The 21,490-nt window shown below is 27.4% G+C and overlaps 1 protein-coding gene across 1 annotated transcript in view; it reads right to left on the bottom strand.

The window, feature by feature from the left end:
* The window catches only part of LOC114120636 (superoxide dismutase [Cu-Zn]), an 83,273-nt gene extending 62,399 nt beyond the window's left edge, over positions 1-20,874 (bottom strand). The window contains exon 1 of the mRNA XM_050197127.1: positions 20,706-20,874. The gene's annotated coding sequence lies outside the window, so the exon portion shown is untranslated. The remainder of the gene's footprint in view (positions 1-20,705) is intronic.
* Between the last annotated feature and the right edge of the window lie 616 nt (positions 20,875-21,490).

The following is a 21,490-nucleotide window of genomic DNA, read 5'->3' as shown; positions in this document are numbered from 1 at the left end:
GAAAATCGACACGAATAAACACTTCACTACTAAATATTTTGAATATATTTCTCTTTAATACACCATAATTCGCCGTTATCAAAGTCTGAGTGACGTTTTTGAGTGATTCCTTCTTTTACATTTAAAATATTATATAAGTATACATCACACTCAATGACCTACCTGCGTTTTTAAATCAATCTATACAATTGAACATTGCTCTAAAAGAAAAATTCAACAAAACCTGCAGCCTATATTTAATTTCTGAATATTAACATAACAATGTCTGATTTAGAATTATTAATGAAACTATCAGTAAGTATTTTTATATTCACATAAAGTAACAATGACGTTTAACGCACTCAGTTTGATCGATGATATCATTTTGAATGTACATTTTTTATAATATTAATTTTTAATAAAGTTATTATAAATATATATATACGAATATATTAAAAAAGGAAAAACAGTTTTCAGAGAAAGGTTGGGGCAAAATCGAAAACTAAAAGTAAAACTTAAACAAAGAAATAAAAACACAATAGAATTTATGAAGGAGTAAACAATGAGTGTTGGAATCGACGGTATCTATAGGAAAACAAAAGGGCAAAAATATCTTTTATTTTGTTTCTCTAGTGACACGGTATTCCCGAAAGGTAGGTAACATATGTACGGGGATAGAATTCGCAGGTGATGTCAAAAATGAAAAACTTTAATCTATATTATATTGTATAAAATAAAACTATAATTTTTATACAATTTTGAAAATTTCATTTGAAATCAAAATAGTTTACATTACAATATGCATTCGTTGGTTTTTATTTGATATTTTAAAATAAATTATTATATAAATTCAATCAACATCTTTATTATATTAGGTATTGAGACTTTATGAATATAATATATATTATATAAATTCTCTTTATTTATTAAGATTTTTTTTTTTGCACTTTGGCGATGAGTTTTTTTATTAGTGACAGTTGATTTATAATCATAATTATTATAATTTTACCATTGTCTATTATTATCAAAAATCATACACAAATCATCACATATATTGGTTATCGATAAATAAAAATCTATAAAAAAATCAATAATTATCACGTAATATGCTATTGTTCGTATCCATAAACACAAAACAATGCTTTCAAAAATTAAATTGTATAAATAATAAAAAAAATATCAAACTTAATCTTGAAATAAGTCATTATTTTTTGTATCAATTTTTTCTAGTTCTATTCAAAATATGAATGTTTTGAAATTTTAAAATTAACATTTTTCACAGCTCATTAAATTCACAGACAGACTGTTGATAATAATTTATTTAGTTATAATTATTAGTTGTACTACACGTCTGTCGTAACGCCGTGTGTTATAAAAAGTAAAACATTAATTTCTAATTTAATTGTGACGCTAATGGCGGTATACGCAATAGGTGACACTGGCGACAACTCATACTATACTTATTACGTAATACATAATATTAATAAATCGAATACTCGATCAATACGATAGTAAGACGACCTGCTGCAAAGGGTGGAGCTACAATAATATATACATATAAACCAGACATTAAAGAATGATATATCAGCAACCGCTTTTCGAATCAGCTCTAAATGTAAAAGGTAAATCATCAGTATGCCGCAATTAAACGCCGCGTGTGGCTGTATTAAAGACAACAATTATCATGCCCGTATTATATACATACATATCAGTTGCATTATAATAACTGAAAAGTTTCCAAACTATACATAATATAAGCACATGCAACATAGTACGCCCATACGTGTATAATAATTTATCAAAATTCGTTAATGGGGGTAGAGTATCAAGACTTGAATAGATTAAATAATAAAATAAAATACGTTCACGTGGCGCGTAATGCATAAAATCATAAATTCAACAATAATATTGTTATTAGGTATATGTGTGGAAAACGGTCGGGTTCGGCGTTTCACGCTATAGCCATTCAAAAGCGGTTACGAGAAAGTGTTACGATACAAATATTGCCGTTAAAAATAAACAGACGACAGTCAATATAATATAGTGGTATTCCTATGTTTATATGTCTATTGTATATACAGACGGTCCAATAAAACTGTATAAGCAAAAATTATTACCGATCGTAAAAAAATGTTCGTTACGATAAAAAATATAATAAGTTATATTTTTATATCTCTGAAAAAATACACACACACACACACACACACACACACACACACACACACAAACACACAACTATAATTTATATGTCTACACTATAACTAGGAGTACACAAGTTCTGATGATGATCGACTGAATTCACTTTTCGTTTAAAAATTTAACGAATGTATAATATATTCTGTACAGTGTTTGTGGGCGCGTGTATGATGAATGATGATTTGGATTAGTGGAATTGAAAATAAAGCCTAATAGGTACCAATAATATTTGGTCCTCGTTAAACAAGCAGCAAAGAAGCAAAAATGCAACAACGATAATTCTACGTACATAGATTTTAACCCAATTATTCGCATTGTTCCAAACGCTGTGACATGTGACCGTAACTAATCGAATTTTAAACAATTTTTAAAATAATTTTTGATCAGATACAACAAAAAATAAATATCATATGGATGGTTCTTATATTATTGAAAATGGAATAATTTCAACCTAAAATATAAGTACTTGAAACTTATTCAATAAATTCTATATAAGTTTAATGTTTATTTAATTATAACATTAGTCTGTATAGTTGATTCTTTTACTTTGTTAAAAATTATACTTGTTTACAAGAGTGGAAAAAAAAGTAATAACAATTTTAGTTTATTAATTTTAAATTTATAAAAAAATAATAATATCTAATAACAGGTGTAGTCCCCGACAGAGTAATATATTTAAAAAAAGATATTCAGTGGAGAAAAAGTAATTTTTCCGAAAATTGCAAGTACGATGAGACACTTTATACATTTTTATGCATATTATTTACGTATGAGTATGTATACAGGAATGTGGTCATTACGTGTGTATATAATACACACACAAATATATAATGCATTATGTATGTACTGTTAATTCACACATAGTACTGGGCGAGTGTTGGGCTACAGAAAAATCCCGAACATGCAAACATCGAAAAAACTGGCAGATTTATCTACATAAATCGTACGAGGTGCAAGCCAATTAAAAACAACACGTGCGTGGTTGTTTATAAATGTTAATGGGAAGACACGAATATTCCTTTATGAAAATATAGATAAAAAAACTATACGAACAGTTTTACTCTCCTAACTACGTATAATGACATAACATCGATTAGTTATTCAAAAAACTTTAAACAACCAAAATTGTATACAAATAATATACCCACTGCATTAAACATATAATTCAGTGGAGAGTTTGACTGTTCTCGGGAATCTCACGATCCTTATGATAGTCTATATACACTAATATACTATTATTACTATATTATTTTAAATATTGTTGTAACTACTAATACGTATAGTCCTAAAAATTATCATTCATTTTCTTTTGAAAAAAGTTTCGTTGCTTCGTAAAATATTACACAAACCAGATAGACATATGACGGTAATAAAAACCAAGTTCAGGGTTTTCCAGAACCCATATTTAAATAGTGTGTTCTAAAATACATAACGTTTTTTTTAACTTTCAATGTCGATCTGTAGTATAGTGTAATATTAAAACAATAAGTTTATGTGACTATAAAATATTTTTATACATTTTGTCTTCTTTATAGAAGACTAAAAATAGAGTTATTTAGCTCGTGTGTACTTATTTATCGGTAACTACACGTAAATATATAAAAATAAGTCAATATATTTATTATTTGAAGTACATTAGTTTTAAAAGCTTACAAATATTATTTCAATACTAACAAGTTTGTTTAACATACATGGTGTTGAAAAAAAAAGCGTATTTAATACGTATTATATAAATGGGTTATTATAAATAATTCAAATAGTTTTATTTATAAGAAAATTTGTTTGGTACGAAAAGAATATTCTATAAAACATGTTGCTTATACGCCAATAATTAGGTAGGTATAATATTAGTAATTAATACTTATTTTAATTCAGCCTTATTAATTTTAAAATAACACGATTATATTACATGTTTCTATAAAAAAAAAAAATTGTTTCTACGAATATTTTTTTAAGGGTTAAAGAGTATAACCCTGGTAGAAGATACATAGCACAATAGGAAATTCAGAACGTTTTTACATATTTATAACGTGGTATACGAACGATTAGAAGATAACAAATAAACGATAAAGAATATCTCTATCTCTATATATTATAAAGGAAAGTGTACTTTACCATAATCAACGCAGAGCCGAACCTATTTGAGTTATCGACTTGAAATTTCGAGGATAGATTTTTATAATAATTTCATCGGGCACTAAGAAAGGATTTTTCAAAATCCACATTTTAAAGTGTTGCTCAAACGAGGATTTTGAGATTTACGATGGAAATTTTGTTTATAAATGGTTGCTATAACGACTTGATTTATGTGTTAACACATTTATCACTTTATTATTGCAGCTAATTATTATATTATATAAAAACATGATAACATGAAGTTGTAAAATACCCTACGCATTTACGCATACACGAGGACAAGGTATTTTACTTATTATTTTCGAATATTAATTATTAATGCGTCTTCGTATATGCACCCCAGTTTATGAACGGTTATTTCTAATTCTTATCTAAAATTGTTTAAATTCTTACAAATTAATAAAAACTAATTAATATGGTTGTCGAATATGAGCTGGTGGCAGCCGGACAATAATTTTTGATATTTATTGAGGTATACCTCAATGATGAACTGTATGAAAAATTTAGATCAGAAAGGAACCAAGATTGCAAGTTAAAGCTCTGCACAAAAATGTAATAGACGCTATAGTTATCACTGGGAGCGCTAGAAGAGATAAAGTTTTAATCCCGAGAATAACGTTGATTCCAACTGATTATCCCTTTGAATTAAAAAGAATACAATTCCCACTCAAAGTTTGCTTTGTTATGACTATTAATAAGTCTCAAGGACAATCATTGAGCATGACAAGGATTGACTTGAGAGAAGAATGTTTTTCACATGGATAGTTCTATATCACATGTTCTAGAGTTAGCTCTGCCAGTAGTTTGGTTATTTTAGCCCTAAAAGGCAGTACCAAAAATACTGTTAATAAAGAGTTATTGAGATGAATAAAATATTTCAATACAAATATTTTTTTGTTTTTGGTTTTTATAACACCATAATGTAAAGTAATTTTTTGTCAACAAATTACAATATTATAATACATGGGCAACCAAGGATAAACATAACATCTAAAAGCAGGTTATAAATATAAACTGATAAAATAAAAGTTATAGTAGGTAACACAAAAAAATGTACACGGTCAAAGCCGGGTTATTCAAGATTTTCGAGAATCAAAACCTAGGTTAGGATTATGTATTAATTGATTATATTAATCTACCGTATTATGTAAAACTTAGTATAACTTTGATACTTTATTAGAGTTAAATCATACATTTACGTACAAACAGCACTAGGTCCGCGATCTACCGCAGGTAGATTGCCTACCTGATAATATACTGCTGCGAATCAGAATTTTTATTCCGGGCAACAGAAAACTTAAGATAAATCTAGAACATCATCCATCGAATATTAAAATCCGTATTGAACAAAGTCTGAGTCATATAGAATTGGCATTTTTAACGGGCAACGAAGTGCAAAACGAAGTACGCAATACGAAGTCTGCCGGGTCAGCTATTATTAATAGGCCGCCTATTATTATTATTAATATAATATAAAAAAAATCTCGGTTTTCACCTGAGGTGACTTTTGCGCGGGCAAAGCCGGGTGGGACAGCTAGTATAATATAATATAACGAAAGATACAAAAAAAACATAGCTCTGTATACGTGAATTGTTTATGTCACATATCAATAATATATACCTTATAATTATTGGTCGTCGTTGACCTAGAAGTTAGGTATATAAGGTTAAGAAAACTTCTATATATCAAATAACATTCGCTAGACGTGAAACACCCACTCGCATACTAACTGAACTCTTGGCCTTTTCAGTGGTTCATATTTATTTATAAAAATGTGACTTCTAAAGAAAAAAGTAACTGAGTTATTATATTATAGATACTAGAATTTAGAGCAATATACTAATCGAACAATTATATTATTTTCGGTTCATTAAATTCGCGATGAACTTATAATTGTTTTTTCTTGTAGGTACCTATGTAATTTTTTTACAGCTTTTGATTAAATAATTTTAAATTTTAATATAAATTTATAACTTTAAACTTAAATATTTAAAAATTTTAAAGCTTGAGTTACGTATTATTTCCTTTAGTATTTGTAAGTCTGCTAGTTTTTATAATAAATCTCGACATTTTATACGGTTCTCATGCTAATTACCCAGGTATTCAAGTTATAAACCAGTTATTGTAAATATTGCGAATATAAGTACGAGTATATAAGTCTCAATGTGATGATTTTTACTTTATTTCAGAAAACAATTTACTCAGAGTTCAACAACAACTCAAAACTTTAAAATGTATCTCACATAATTTTTTTTCAGATAATAATTCAACATAATATATAAATATTTCTTAATGATGAAAATATGAATGTGATTGATAATAAGTAATAATGCTGAATTTCAAAAATAATAAAATATTATATATTATAATATAAACGGAGATTAGTTTTTTGCTACGACTTATTGTTTACAGTTTACTCAAATGCAACTCTTTAAAAGCCGAAATTGATTTCAAATCGTTTGCAGTCAATTAAATTGTTTTGTAATTGATGTATGAAAATTCGTTACATTCAAAGCTTGATTCAAAATAAATACTTTGTGTTATTAATTTATGACTCTCGTTAGGACTTCCGAGCTCCAAGAACAATTATTATTAATTTGTCAAAACACAGTATACGTACTACGTTTCAGTGTACTCGTTTTTCGCTATACTAAACAATTTCTTAATTATTTTAACTTGGCAGCAATGTACCACAATATTAATATATTATGTACATTAATTAATAAACGAGAATAAATATCTCACATCTTACGTAAATAAAATTGAGTTATAATTTCAATGATCGTCAGTGGGTTCATGATTGTCATCGTTATTGAATTCCCTTAATCCTATTTGTATTAATCACGTGTATATAATGAATACGGCCATACGCATGGGTTGAAACTACAATTATAAACGTACACAGATTATTACTAGATATCGTAATCATTAGTATCCAATGATTTCTTCAAGATAATAATATTTTAATTTACAATAAATATCGTATATATTTTTTATAATTTAGGTATATAATAACATAGTATGACTAACATCTATATCGCAGTGGGGTCAATGAATTCATCATAAATATATGCTGTTTGTTATATCTCTGCACATATTTACTAATATAAATACTATTTATGGTTATTATAACAAATTATTAAGGTGAATCGGAACATATTTAATGAAGCTAAAGAAGAAAAATACACTTTTTTGACTTTTTGAAATTAGCTGCAAATAATATTTACTATTTACTTTAACAGGAGTGTAGAAAATCTTATAATTCTTATTTTTACACGAATTTTTGTTTGAAGAAGACCAGTTTTGAATGTCTACAAGTAAAGAGTTTACCCCGTGAAATCTGTAGAAACTATTCGTTTGTCCGTTTCGATTTTGACACGTTAACTGTTGGGTCGGTGGAACATCAAACAAAATCTTGCAATTCAAACATGGTTCAACTTGATTTTAGTAGTAAGACTCAAAAGTGCGGATATTGAAAGACGAATAACTAATTAAGTTCTGCCAGTGGAAATTTTTGTACCGGTAACAGGTAATAAATAAACAGTAAAAAAACTAACCTTTCACGTTTGTCAGTTTTACTTTTTTATTCATTTTTTTTTAAATTTTATACCAATGTTGACGTCTACAGTATATTAAATTATAATCTCGTTTTTTATTAAACAGAGCAATTACCTATTAAACTACACATAATTTTTCCAAATCTAATTTTTCATTAAAATAGCTGAAAACTTCGTTTAGTTGTCTTTCAGAAGGCAATAATAATTAGAATAATCTACGGTTAGTATATTTCGTTCACGTGGACCCCCCATAAATCCTCCACAATATGTATCGCTTAGCATATAACTATACAGGAAACATCTGTTTTTCATTAAATTAGGTGCATCAACAGAGAAGGGGCAAAACGTGCAACGCTACAGCACGACGTGGACAGTATTTAACATGAGCCATGACGATAAATCTTCACGCGGAAAGGATAGGGTAAAATACGTCTCTCATTGCGCTCATTCTCTCTCACTCTTAGTCCGTTTTTTCTTACTAGCCAGGTCGATAAATCACGATTGTGTTTTGAATGCCGATGCGGTGACCAGGAGGCATAAACACTGACACCGAAACAAAAGTCACTCAGAAATTATAATAATAGGTACTACGCGTACCTACGGGGTTTTTTTAAGCCGAAAAAAACTGCAACCAGTTCGTATACTAAAAAAAAATTCTATGGTAAAAATAATTTTTTTAATACAAACAAATTATAATATAACGATTAACTATGTATAATCACTACTACCTATTACATATATATGATAATATTACGTATGTACGTATAATAGCTAGATGAGTATAAATAAATTAACTATTACCTCTCGCATATATAATGATGTATTTTACAAAAAATATAATTAAAGTTTAAAATTCAAATTGTTACAATAAAAACAATCAGCATAATGATATGCCAAAAAACTATGGAAACTGCAAAAAATATAACTATAAGATAATATTAATTCGAACAAAAAACTCGAAAAATAGTATAAATACTATAGTATATTACTTAAGAGTTTTATTTTATAAAAAACGAATAATTTATAAATCGATAAAAATCTGGTTTGCTATATAAATCTTTCGAATATGTTAATAATTACCTATTATTTGATATTTCCCATCAGAAGTTTCTTATCGATTGATTTATAGCAGCGACATAAAACGAAATTTCGAAAGTATTTTATAGTCATTATCAGAATTTATAGTTTGCCCGTAGCCAATGACGTATCAGCTAAATACACATAAATGCATCTACCATCGTTACATGTATATATTGTATAATATTACGGATGACCGTTAAAATTTTCTTATAAAAGAAACCATACTATCGGACTTACCAAGACTCGTAGTTTGGATCAAAGCTGAATAGTTTTGCTAAGTTATACAGGCATATAACATAATATGTCTGCTTTTGTTTACGAGTATTATTATTTTATATAGTTCACAAACAAAGGCGAAAACTCTAAGATCTTCTCCCGATGGAATCTGGTCACAAAGAGACTGAATCGAAATTTTACATCATAATAAATTATTGTGATATACAATAATAAATAATTTGGTAAAAAAAAAAAAAACAACTGAGCACTATTGGTTCAATACAATAACGTCAATAACTATATACACGTTATGTGAAATCAAAATGATGTACACCAACACTAAGAATTTGACTTCGATAATAATCCAACGATCTTATAATGATATATAGAGTAATATTATGCAACAATATTACAATTTTTTTTTTTTTAAGTTTTGATAAAAATACTTTCAACTTTTTCGATTAAAATCAGTCTGCTGCTAAGTTTCACCGTTTCAAGATAAAAACTTTCTATGGTTACTAGAATACTCAAAGAATTTTGACACGATTGGGTATCACTATTCAAAGTGATATTCTCGTGCAAGGGCCGAAATTCGAAACAATCGAACGACTATTGTATACACCTATACCTAATAGAAAACTATTAATCATACAAATAGTGCGGTCCCATTGTATTATATATATATATATGTATACAGCAGTGTATGTACTTACAATACTTCGCCATCAAAATGAGATAACCACGTCGACATTATATATATAATGTAATATTTAATCTGGAGTCGATTGTGGTTCGGTGTGTATATTTGTAAATGTATGATAGTGGCTGTAACAAATACCTATAGTAAATACGTTCAGTGGGTGGACGGGACAGTGTCATCATAAATCCCTCGGTGCAGTACCGCAATTAGTTACAAGCGACTCGACCTTAATATACGGAACATTATCCCGTCGTATGGCCAAATTCCGAATGCTCGATGTCAAAATATAGTGTGGCACACACTGATAGTATTTAATACAATATATTATATAGGTGTATAATATACACATACGAATATAATACAGTACCTATCCATAACAATCTATTATATTTTTCTGTTTTGTCATATCATTTTATTCAAAATATAGGTAATTAAAACTATATAAGGATTAGAAATTGACATAAGAGTGACATTAGCCCTCATACCCATCAAAAATATGTGAAATACACCCTCCTAATCAGCTTTAGTTTAAGAACTTATATTTTTAGTTATATATTGGTAAACAATGTCTGTAAATATCTATCCTACACCCATTGATAGAACTATATTAAACTACATTTTTTTTATATATAAAAATAAGTTTTTATTAATAAAATAGACTAATATACAAATAAAAATCAATTCATTAATACACATGTGTATGGATTACAGTTAAAAAGAGTTATTTAATAATAAGACATGTTAACGGTGAGTGCGACGGAAAAAAAATAATACCTCGAACAACTTAAGGTGTTGGTGTTGTATTAAAATTAAACATACAGTAGCTTTAATGCCTAAGGCTTAAAATAATAAGTATTATACAACGCGTTAACAGATTTCGAGGTTATCGATATGAGAAATTCGTCATTTTTACAAAATGTCCTTCAGCTGATCAGAATTGATTCAAACTTTCACAGATGTCACACAAACGCAGATTTTTTCATCCGATACAAATTTATTATACTGGGACTATAACATCTCGGTATGAAAACAGTCAGTGTCAAACTAGAACTAAAATTAACGTTATTAGAAGATTCATGTTCGGATTCATACTACTAAATATTATTATCATAGGTTTATTTCAATTAAAGTTAAATTAATTTAATTAACTAATGGATTAATGTTTTATTTAAATGAACTTTTATAAACAAATAATCAATAGTTTGACGCAGATCTATCGTTAATGTCAAACAATAATAATTGTTTGAACAATCAAAACAAACACATTTCTAATTACTTATTTTCATAAACTAAACTATTAAAATACTAATAACTATATTAAATATTAATGTGTTCAAGTTCTCATTTTACTTTTATTGTTTAAGTTTCAAATGCAACAACCAAACACAATTATTAAGTACATAGTATTTAACTTTTATAATAATTTTCTTGTCTATCAAAAATAAAAAATTACTTATCGCAAAACACTAGTGAGAAAATGAAAATGAAACCAAGTTATTTTCCGCCAAAGAACGTGGAAATAAGAAGATATATTTACACACCGCATAGTCGTATTTAATAATATCTACACACCACAGACGTTGTAAAAGAAAAATTTAATTTAACTCATTTCGTTCTTTCCGTCATAATATTATCATCGTGCCTGCAGTAAGTCGTTTTCCTCTCCGTATACACCTAACCTGTTGTAAATAAGCATATACAGGGTGAACCTCACGATTTTTAGCATTTAGTCTTATTTAATGGAACAAGAAAACACGGTAATCCGTCCTGTATGTACACATACACATATTATTATATATTGTACATACCTCTTATGTTTTTCACGCGTGCACAGTCATCGGTGGCCCGAAGTGATAAACGGGTAGTGAAGCAAGTCTCGGGGCAACGCGCACACACATACATGAACATATTATAGGTTAGTGTCATGGAGGGGGTTTGTGTGAATATAGGAAGGTTGAGGAGAATACCTTCAGGGGGCCTAACCGCTACAGCGAGGTTACGGAATACCGCCGATTCTACGCTACCGCATCACACTCCACGACGGCCCACGTCTGATTTAATGAAAACTCCAATTATAAACACCTACCCTGCATGGTGCACACCCTCGCATAAGATACATACAAGCGTATAATTACCACCAAACGATGACCAAGTCCCGATAACGAAAGTCACATAAGGTATTCACGGTCACATCGTGGTCCTACAACTTGATTTTGCCGCAGCGCGTCACGGGTGCGTCACATTTCTAATCCAAGGGTTGTGTCCAAAAGTGCGGGGATTAATGGTGGCTGGACGTGTAAAATCTGATGCGGGCTATCGCGTTTTTCGCTTTCCTATAAGGCTATAAGGATGACGCGTGATCAGTGACCCATCAGTCCCATCATATTATATATATCTTTGCACATTTTTGTATATATAATATTATAATAAATTAATAATGTGTGTGTATTCCCTAAAATGTAGAGCTTAAAACCATCCCACCAATGTATGAGACCTATGAGGGATAACTGTTCAGTGTTTGTCACGGTGTCTGATAAAAACATATCTGTTTGCACTTGACTTGGTTTGAATTGACTTTATTCGGCAACCACGACCGCAAAAAAGGTATTTAAATAAACATATTTATAATAACATTTTCGTCAAATGTTTGTGGCAAAAATAAAACGCCAAAAATTAAACCGATTGGATAAAGTCGGGACGCCAACTTCAAGTAAGTGTTTATTTTACCTTTACCTATAATAATATTATATACGAGTCATTTTCCCCAGTCGCGAGGAATGAGGATAGATGATGTGGGTTTCCTGTCTACGACTTTCATAATATATTGAACAATGTACATACTGCACGATCGTTCTCGTTATTATAAGTAACTACTAACCCCTTTTGAGTTTACAGCGCACGTGTAACATAAAGTATCGCACGGATAGTATGTTTTATTTAAACTTGCAACGAGTACAAAAACTTTTTTTTTCTAATTTGATATATAAAGTAATAAGAAAAAACATTCATTAAGTGTTCGTCGGGCTTACTAAAACTCCATATAACCTATAAATACAGCTATTATATTCGTATACCTATAATAAAAAAGATACCAATTTAAACCGATTATTTAGACAGCAAAGCAATAAAACTGGATTTTGATAGAAACCTACTGATTACAATGCCCAGGAATAAAAAAAGACTATAATGAATATCGATTGTAATGTAACTAACGATTTTTATAAAAAAAAAACTTCCTTTATCATATTTTTAAGTATAAACAGTTTATATTTTAAATTATTATACAATATAATATTATCCATATTTCTTATGGTTTGATACATTGAAATTATCTTAGATAGGTGACTATAATTTGAGGTCATATTAGACATCGATAACTGCATCCACTTTATTTCCCACAATAAATTTAATATTTATAGACCAAAATCATTTTAAATATATACATAAATATAGTATTTATTTTACATTATATTCTGGTAAACGCAACATGAAACTATAATCTACAATATATCACCTTGGAGGAAAACTAAAGTTCCTATGCTATTGATGTTTAAAAACAAAAACCTTACTAGTTCTATACTACGTACAATAACAAAAGCTAAATACTTCTATCTTAATTTTAATGTCCCATTACGACTTGTAATATATCTAACGAAACTAAACAACATATAATCAGTTTGATTACAGATTATAGTAATTACAGTCATTGTAACTTTCTTATTTTCAATTTACTGTTTCTATTCACGTTTTCAATAACTAGGTATCAAAATGTCTCGATCAGTCGAGAAAGATAGTTTAAATAAACCGTTCTAGATATTTTATAGTTTGTTACACCAAATACACGGATAGTCAATAAGAAGTTATTAATTTTCTCGAGCTATTCAAAAATTAAATTAATGAGAAAGACTTAACTTACCAAATATTACTCATATTATTATATTTACTAAAAAGATTAAAAATACGTCCAAGTGCTGAATTTATTTTATAGTCTCAATTAATATTTATCAATATTTTATAGGACGATAGACAAAAAGACGTGTAAATACAAATATAATTATAAAAAAATATAATATAATTACAAATACCTAAGTAATATAAACATATATACGGTAGATTTAATTAGGCGAATATACTTATCCTATGTTGGAATTAAGATCAATACGCTGTCGTTCTTTAATACGAATTACGAACTTGATAAAAAAATATTTATGGTAAAACTAATATTGACCTTTTGTTTTTATTTTTGTAAGGACGACCGGATCGTCACGAAATTAGAACAAAATCAACGGTTTAAACTTTTCAAGGTACACGATTATATATTTTAACTGCTACAGGCAATTGTTTTCAATTACCTTGTAAGTCTTTCACTGGATATAACCGCGAAAATTTAACCCAACACATATTTTTACAACCATACCGATTCTACTCGTATATGGTTTAAAATGAATTAAAATTTCTATTACAACTTTTACTGACTGCAGCCCAACCATTAACACTACGAACGGATTTCCTATACACGGACACACGGTGATTCGCCAATTATATGCTTATCGTTTTTTTTTTTTTACAATAATGCAGTTTAACAGTTTAAAGGACTTATTTTCATATTTTTTAAACTGTTTATACCTTCTACTCGTGAGAAGTATTTTGTGAGATACTAAGATAATAAATTTATATTTGTATACCCTCCTCCTCTTTTTAATTGTAAATTATTTAGCAGATAATTCTTCTAAAAATTTTGACGCAACAAAATCAAAATTGAATTCTAAGTTATTTAACTTTAGTACTAAGGATAATAAATTCATGATTATATATATATATTATATAAATATAATAAAACATATGAAGGCCATAAATTCTTAAATTAAAAGTCCGATGATAACTAATAAGTCTGACGAAAAAAACTAGTAAACTAACAGAGTAAAAATTTATCAATATAAGTCCACAAATACTCAAATTTAAAACTATTATAAAATTATTATTTATAGGTGAATTTATTAACTAATCACCTAACCCATATATCCATAGGTAATTTTATCAGTATTAAGAATAGAATAACAAATATGTTATTTACTTATATGTCAATATATATAATATATACAATATACATGTATATTGTATATATTAGTACTTCTGAATCAGACAATTATATATTCGAATTAGTCACGAAATTAATTAACCTCATATAAGTTCTATGGTATATTAACATTCTCCTTTGCAATAAATGTATTATATTTATTCTCTATTAAACCTTTACATTTTACAACGTGTACTATATTATTATAGTGAAAATATAAATATTTTTTACTTAATAATATTATGTATGTTTAACGTTTATATATATTATAATATATTACACAGTAAATATTGTTTTAAGTTGATAAAAGATATTCATATACATTTGTATTCATTTAGACACTCTAAAATGATTTTTTTGTGAATTTAAATAAAATAAAAAACAAGTTAAATATTAATTTAGAAAATAATAGTACTTAAGTATTACGCATTTATAAAAATAAATATTTTATACTTTTTTATTACTTTTCTATACTTTTTTTTTACGCGACTTTTCACGAAACTTTTTTTTCGCTGAACTAGGTAGAATACCGAGGGCTATGGTGACTTTAAATTTTGGCCATTAATATTAATTTATCAACATTTACAATTTATAAAAATAGTCCAAGTATACTAAAATGTTACTAAAGTTAATTTTTGAGTTTACCAATAAAGTATATGCAAGATTATTATATATATTATATTATGTATGTATAAGATATACGCACAAGTCAGTAAGTTTATTTGTTTGTAATATAATTTTTGAATAGGATTTCTCTTAGCGTATCGGTGTAGATGAATAATCAAAATACATAGCAAGACGACAGTATTGGTAAACAGATGGGGTGAGCACTGGACTCTATAGATAGCTTGTTAATGGAAGCCGGTGATGTGTACATTCTATGGTCATTGGTCGGTCGTGTCCCGAAGATACGCAAGCACGCGAGCTGTTTAACAACATTGTATATTATTATACTACCCTAATCGCAGACTATTATGTATCGGTATGTATAAAAACACATTAAAAGCCACCCCGTATTGTTGGTCTGTTGTTATATAGTGTACAGGCGAGGTGTCGCTTAAACACCATTACTGGGGAATAGGTATACAGGTAGGTACATTATATACACATTGCAGAACGCCTAACCCACACACAATAACAGCACACGTTCGACATGTTACCTATACAATAGCGTGACTACGTGAGCACACCTGTTATTGGCAGGATTTTCAATCGGTCCTACTCGATATCGGGGATTCGGGGAAATTTGTTTTCACTCCAACACACACGCGAAGTCGCATTGTTATTGTAGCTACCGTTGACCTGATTATTTTCCGATCGTCAAATCACATTTTCCGAACTATATTCACGGATAGAATATTATATATATATATGCAGTGTGCACACGTATGGGTACATTATGTTATGTTTAAAACGATAGGGAGCAAACAAAGTATAAATTAAATACGACATCGGCTTACACTAAACGTATAGGCAGAACGAATAACGTTTATAATGGTCTTTCGGTAAAGATCTATGTAACCTATAGAATACTTGTTTATCTGTGAATAAAAAAGCATTGTTTATACGACGATATTGGTTAACACGACTAAAACTGATGACCCATCACACCGTATCTAAAATACCGGGGAGGTTGCGGTGATAAAACGTACCTCCATATTTTAATGACATTATAATCAACCATTACTTAGCATAATATTATCAATTATGTATGATACGATAAAAACCTAATAATTAATGAAATAAAAAACCTTCATTAAGAGTACACAATTAACAGTTTTTTAGTTATTAATTTATTATTAAATTATTATTTTCACACGAAATATGTATTTCGCTAGGTATATTTTTGGTCCCTATATAATGTCTGTTATTAAAAACTATTTCTATTGTATTTATATAATTTATATAATAAACTTTTATAGGAACTTTTATGAACTCATATATTTTATATTTACTTGGGATAATGTATTAAATATAGATAAAGTCTTCTAACTATTCTGTCAAAGTCAAATCTGATGACAACCATCAAGACTTAACGACGAGAGAATTGTGACAACTAAAATAATTATATATTGAACTCAGTCTTGTGATTATTTTATTCATCAGATTATTTATTGTCTTCGCGTCGTATATTATAGTTATCGAAATATCGAATGCAGTGTATAAAACAATAGAAAGAGCTTCAGCTAGGAAGAGCGTATGTCACGAAATATAATACCTGTTTAAAGTTAGTTATTATCTATATTTTACACAATCATCATAGCTAGAAAACCTTCGGCATCGCCACTTCTGTTCCGGTAGGATAATAATGGTGTACCTATCACTGTGGGAAATGATATTGAGACATTGATTTTTGGTGGATAATTACGTATGCAGACCAAGTACAGTACCCAAATCCTGGTGTGACAATTGACACGTACGAAGACTGATGATTTAGAATAGGCAGTATTTATGAAACCGGTGACTGTAAATTATGAAAATAACAAGAAAGGGACGACCGAAATCATATGTGTACATGAATGTTTATAATATAACGGATACAAAATCGAAACCAAGAAACCTCAATACGCAAGTTACAATAGTGGTTCCGTATACATAATGAAGGTCATTAAACTTGCATTATTTAGAAATTTTTACTAAAAAAACTACAAAATATCGGGTACGCCGATTTGTAGATATAGAGTTTGACAAAGGAAACTAAATATTTTGCTCTGCTGTACCTACCGATCAGATGAGAATTTTTTTTATTATCTTTCTAATGTTTACTCGAGTAAAAAATGACGAAAAATTTTTAAAGTACTTTTTTGTATTTTCTAGTTATCGCAAACCTAAATATTTTCTTTTACATTCCAAATGATTTTACATAAATAAATAAGACACATACATTAAATAAACTAGGATAAGTTTTTGTTTTTACAAAAATAAATCTCGATGTTTTTATAAATATTAGAATATTCGTTTTGTTTAATATTATTTAAATATTGACAAAATACGTATTTTATTTTATATTTTAGTGTTCAAAATACCTATATATACAAAACAACACTTTAACCGGTAAGGTTATATGAAAACAATTGTAAAGTTTATAAGCAGTAAAAATCTAAATTTAATATTGTACTTTATAGTTTATAATACTAATATAGTTTATTTTAATCTCATAATATTTGTGTAGGTTGAATTTTTATTCAATATATTATATTAATATTTTTCGGTAATATCAAAAATATTACAATTAAATAAAATATAATGTATTAAAATCAAATTTATAAAACAAATAATTCTTATTTATTTGGGTACTATAATAAATATGGCTACCTATTATAAGTATGTATAAATTATAAAAGAACTAATTTACTTGTACCTTGAAAACAAAAACTGTCTTTAATTTTTAATCCTTATGGATTTATATCATTAACGGATTAAATTTAATGAATCTATTAAGTATGGTCATGTTAACTGAACAATCAGTAGAAAAAAATACGGTCTAGACAAAAACTAATAAAAATAAAATAAAATAAACTGCTCTAAAAAAATTTATATATTTCCATATTTCTACTACCTACTATTTATATATAACTGAATACAATTGAAGTACCAAAATGAGATTTTAATTGATATAATAACACCTTTCTACATTATTATTTTATCTCCTGTAGAAGAAGAATATATCCACACAGAACATCCTGCTTACAAGGACAGTAGTACCCGTAACTATCATTCAATGGGAATTACTGTACCTATAGAACTAACGACATTGAAAATGTTTGGTAATGGCAACTTGAAGATCTCTTAGTGCCCACTGGCTAGTGCAAAAGATATAAAAAGCAAAAGGAAACTACTGCATTATATTTCCTAAGTATTATAACATAAAAAGAATAGGATATGAATAGGATATCGAAATTAACCAATCTCAAGATTGTAAAAATAACTGTGTTATGTTCTGCTGTATATTATGTTTCATATGTAGGTACATCTATATTAAATAGGTCAGTGTAATGGATAATGTGTTACATTTAAACTTAATGATAATATGCGTTGATTTACAAAATAAAAACGATTCTTAACGGAGATCGCGTGCCTTAAATATTTAAGGATATTTTATAATTTATTTATAATACTATTAGAAGTACACTTATACAGTGCATAGCGTTAATTTTTAAAATCAATTATTAAAATATTAAATGTATCATGTATTATTATTATTATTAACTTAAATATCAGTATCGCGTAAAGCAAAACGCCGTGCTCATAGGAACATGTTATATATAGCTTAAAATTAGTCTAAACATTTTAAAAGTTTTTTTGTTTATAGAAAATAATAATTTAAGTAAACTTTCAAGTTTCAACTATATCAATATATTTTTTAATCCATAAAAAAAAATAACTAAAAACGTTATTTTTCATTTAAATCTTATTTCATCAATACTTCAATTTAAAATGTTTATTAAAAAAAAAGTATACAAAATATGAAGCATTTTCAATGTTTTTACAATGGTGTATCTTGTAGTTATTTAAATTTGTCTTAAAAGTTGAAATTATTAAGATTTAAAATGTTATCAATTTTTAAATACAAATTAATTTGTAAATTTTTGTAATGTTGAACAATTTTAACTAAAATACACCTAAACAATATTGTGCTCTTATATTTTCTTTACAAGTTCATATTTTTAAATTTATATAAGTACAAATTATGAAAGATCTATTTTAAATTTCAAAGCTTTTTAACCGAGCAAACAATTTCTAGCAACATTTAGGAAAAAAACTAAAAGTATTCAAAAAAATTTAAATCTTTAAAAATAGATTAAAATAAGTCTTAATATACTGAAAAATTTATCGTATATACAAAATAATAATTTAATTAATAGTGGAATGTTTTACGATTATTATAATAAAATCACCGAAGAGAAAAACCGTTATTATATTATGTAATAATATCAAATATCTTCAATATTTAAATTTTAAACGATTTAACGATCACAAATGTACTTAGGTATGTGGTTTTACGCTCCACTTAAGTTTGATAAATTAATACTTTTAAGGATACCTACCTATACTTATATACCTATAGTATACCTATTACCTATACTTGACATTTTTAATCCTTAAATATTAACATTAAAAATGATATGAATAATTTACACATTTTCGTAATTTTGTTAAAATTTAAACTTTTTAATACTTAAAAAAATTATAACTGAGTTATAACTATATCGTTTAATTTCTGTATTAATATTGAATAAATTTTTCAAGCTTTTTTACTTACTTAAAATAAAAATGTTATTATTCGTTAAGATAAAAATAACTGAAATTGAAGATATACTCATTTTTACTAAAAATGTCAGACGACAAAAATAAATAATAATAAGATACACATCGTTGAAAAATCAATACATTTATCGCTCCACGCTGCTGAGAATTAAAAAAAAAAAAATAGAATATTCAATAGATTGAAAATTGAAATTACACGATTTTAATGAGTACTTGGGTATTTAAAGAAATAAGCTACTACTTCTAAATATATTATTTCTATGAAACTTAATATTAGTATCTACGTAATATCAACTACAATAGTATTTAATTTTTTAAACATAGGTATTTAAAGTAAAACAAATAAATCTTTTAAAATATGTATCTGGATTGTATCTTTAGGTGGCATAAAAATTATTTTATTTATACGATTATTATGTTAATTTTCAATAATTATTAAAGAAGAGTTTGCTTATGATATACCTATATGATAAATTTATCTATTGATTTATTTACCTTTTTAGTTTGAAATTTCTGGAACTCCGGGTACGAAGAAGCAAGACTTGTACGAGTATTTTTAAAGAATGAACGGAGTGCGCGAATGTTTTAACGACCGCGTCAGAACGAATACTACCGTCTACTGGCCATGTGGTGGTGGCCGGTCAGTCAGAATTCTAAAAACACCGCATGCGCTTATATCGATAGTGGCAACTATAGCAACCAACAATCGAGCGATGTTTACATAATAATAATTCAATGCTGCATATCAAAATAACTAATTAACAGTATTTTTCTTAGCTTATTAAATTTACTAATTATTATAAAAAAAAAAAACTAATAAAGAATAATTATTTTCGATATATACAAAATATAGGTATTGATTGTACGATTTAAAATAATGAAGTCTATCAGTTATTTTATAAGAACATTAAAAAAAATTTGGTAGGAGTGGTGAAAGGACGTTTATAGTTAAAACAAGATAATTTTTAATTAGATCAATTTGATATTATAAAATATAATCTAACTATTAGTATACACAGTATGTAATAATAGTTGATTATTATGAAAAACATTTTTTGTCAGACACTCCCGAATACTTGTCAATAATATTGTTGTCTTAAAATATTCATGGTTAAAATAAATCACACTATAATACGATTACTATTTAAAAATGGTAAAACTAATAATATTATTATGATTATTCTAAAAACATTGTTTATGATTTTTGTATGATATAAATTACCTATTCATTATTTGATTTTGAATTAAAAATTTGATAATTGTTGTGTTCTTCTTCCATG

The sequence above is a fragment of the Aphis gossypii genome, chromosome 1, assembly GCF_020184175.1.
Source record: "Aphis gossypii isolate Hap1 chromosome 1, ASM2018417v2, whole genome shotgun sequence".
NCBI classification, from domain to species: domain Eukaryota; kingdom Metazoa; phylum Arthropoda; class Insecta; order Hemiptera; family Aphididae; genus Aphis; species Aphis gossypii.
Note: the sequence above shows the minus strand (reverse complement) of the source record. Positions and strands in the feature narration are given on the sequence as shown.